The sequence below is a fragment of the Gavialis gangeticus genome, unplaced genomic scaffold (assembly GCF_001723915.1).
Source record: "Gavialis gangeticus isolate Ggan-Ray unplaced genomic scaffold, GavGan_comp1, whole genome shotgun sequence".
Taxonomy (NCBI): Eukaryota; Metazoa; Chordata; order Crocodylia; family Gavialidae; genus Gavialis; species Gavialis gangeticus.
The window spans coordinates 41,025,653-41,028,686 of record NW_017729034.1 but is presented as its reverse complement, the minus strand read 5'-3'; the positions used below and the strand labels follow the sequence as shown (position 1 = coordinate 41,028,686).

The window sequence follows — 3,034 nt, the reverse complement described above, 5'->3', positions numbered from 1 at the left end:
TATTTATTTATTTTAATGCTATATTAGTATCTCCTAATTTACAATGAGTATGTATATTGTACCTCGCTTTAGTACCTGTTTCTGTTTTCACCCTCAAATTTATGTTATGTTAACTTCATTTATCCATAGCAGATTGGACTCCTCCACTACAAACAGTTCTGAGAAATGGTATAATCATGTTGCTTTCTTATCAATATGAAGAGATTTTACAAGGAGACTTCTGTGTTAGTGAAAACAATCTCCTTCTGTTGACTTTCCCCATCATAGTTACATGCCAAACCTACAATGCAGGTGCGCCTACACATGCATTTGATGCAGGAGCAGTTTACTTATAAATAAATTACTCCTGAGTAAACACTCCTGGGCTGGCGTCTACATGTGCAGCGATGTAGAAGCAGATTTGCTGCTAATGGCAGCAAACTGCTCCCACTTCTTGGGTCCCTGCAATGGACCCCTGCCACCACCAGGGAGAGCTCTAGGTTCCTGGGTGCTACCCCAGGGACTGACAGAAAGCACTGGGACGTTGCATCCTGCCCCCAGGGACTGCCTGCTGTAGGGGCAGAGACAATGTCCCTTACCCTGGCAGTAGGGAGCTCCTGGCCCCAGCTCCCTGATCAGGGGCAGAGGACTTGGAAAGAGTTGCAAAGGAGGGCCAGGGGGCTGGGACCTACCCCACCCCTGCAGCTCTTTCCAAGCCCTGTGCCTCAATCACTTGATCAGGGCATGGAGCTGAGACCTGGCCCTGACCAGAACAGTTCCCAGCCCCCACTGTGCTATCACGGGATGGGGGCTGGAGAGCCTGTTCCCCGCTCAGCTCTGTGACCACTGAGCTGGGTGCAAAACAGTCTGGAGAACCTATTCCTTGCTCAGCTCCATGATCGCAGAGCTGAGCGAAGAATAGGTTTCCCACCCTGTTCCTCCCCCAGCTCCATGATCACAGAGCTGGGCAGGAAACAGGTTCCGCAGCCCTCACCAGTAGGGAGCTCTTGGCGCTGACTCCACAACTGCAGGACTAACACTGGAAGATCCTTATTTCCCAGCACCAGCCCTGTGGTCACGTAGCTGGCGGTAGAAGATGAGGATCTCATAGTGCTGGCCCTGAGACTGTGGAGCTGGTGCTGGGAGATAAGGATCCCCCAGCCCCCACTCCCCCATTACAATCTTGGAATGGGGGGCTTGGGGCTCCCTGCTGCTGGGGCAGGAGGTTATAGTCCTTGCCTGGGCTCCTGTGGTGGAACCTGCCCCTGCAGCAGGCAGCTCCCAGGGTAGCAAGCAATCTCTTACCCCCTGGTAGCCAGCTGACTGGGAGCAGATTTGGTCCTGGTCAGGTGTCTACGCAAGCGCTACTGTGCAGTTAATAATCGCAAGTAAATTTACTACTTGCGTTTACAGGTAGCAAATATATTGCAAATAACAGGGTTTACTGCACAGTAAGCATGTGCACGTGTAGACGCACATGCTTACTGTGTAGAGAACTACGCTACTGCACAATAAAATGTCTTGTGTAGAGACATGCTGCATGCCCTTAGACCACAGCTCCTGAACTTCAGGTTGTTAAAGAAACCAAGCTCTGTTAACATAATTTTCTTAAACACAAGAAAATATATGGTACTTTTTGGCTTTCTCATGGCCACCTGGTGCAGTGAAACTGGCCACTACCCTTGTCTATGGACTGGCTTTTTCCTTTATCTCTCTGCAGGGTACACAGATGGAGATACTCTGTCAAATTTTAGCATTTTCCTTTTTAGAAACTCAAACACAAATATGATATTTCTCTTTTTTTTGTTTAAGGTCCTTTCTGTGAACAGTGCTCTTAATTCTAGATTTCTGATCCTAAATATAAAACTATCACTTCTTGCAGATGACTTCCAAAACAGCTAGCTGGGAACAGTATTTGCAACTAGCCAAAAATCAGATACATTGTCTCCATTTCAGCTAGGAAGTTTGCTTGATATCCACAGTGTTTTATATGCATTTCTTTAAGTTCTCCTAGTTTATGTTTAGGGAAACCTAAGTCTTTCTGGAAAAGGAAATGTCTTTTTAGCAATCATTTAGGAAAACTGATCTTGCAAATATCTTCAGTACCATTAGCATAAAGTCATTGCTTCAATCTTTCTATCATCTTATCATCTTTTCTTATCAAAGTGGCAAGTATCCATTTCTCCATGTGTAGCCATTTTTAACCCTGTCTTTGCTTTTGTTTTTAGCCATAGAGTTCTTCCTGGTAGTTCCACACTAAGTTTTGTTCTTTCTTAAAAGGATCCAGTCACAAAGGAAGGCACTCTCACTGGTACTTTATTTTATATCTTCCATAAATCTAATTAGATACCTGTGTTTTTAAATCAAGCACAATCAACCTGAAGGAATCAATAATAATAATAATAAAAAAATGGAGGACAATAATGAAATAAGTTAGTACAAAATAGGTCCTTATTTACAAACTATATCATATACAAGTTCAGTCTCTGATTCCATATATATCTGCTTCCAGTGACCATATTTTTTGAACTGGCCATGCAAAATGTTCCAGATCTTATAGACTGAGTAACCAAATATAATGATCACACTTCTTTTTAGGTACTTATACCACACTTCCCCCATATACTGTATTTATTCAGGAACTCTTCTATGGGTCCACTTATTAACTGTCTTCTGAAATACAAATGTCATTATTACACTTTGCTGTAGACAGTGACAGTTCAGTAACTAGTCCAACCTCAGGTAGACTTTAATGTTCAGATCTACAGAATGCTCATCTTTAACTTTTAAAATTAACACATTGGATAGGAAAATAGCAAGACAGAGAGTATGCATTGAAAATGTCCACTGCTACTTTCATAGACTTTCTTTTCCCATTTTGAGGGACTGTTACTAACATTCATAGCAACACAGTTTGGTCTCTATTCCTGCTTTCTTTTCACCTACACAACCATCTTCTTATCTCTGCTTTAAAAGTCCAGGAAATTTGTTTCTTTATATGCAGTATGTTTTCCTGGTACATATTTTTCAAAGCTCTTTTTCCTTCAAAGGCAAT

At 42.7% G+C, this 3,034-nt stretch overlaps 1 protein-coding gene across 1 annotated transcript in view; it reads left to right on the top strand.

The window, feature by feature from the left end:
- KIF26B (kinesin family member 26B) overlaps positions 1–3,034 on the top strand; it is a 450,408-nt gene that overhangs the window by 333,797 nt on the left and 113,577 nt on the right. The window lies entirely within an intron of this gene.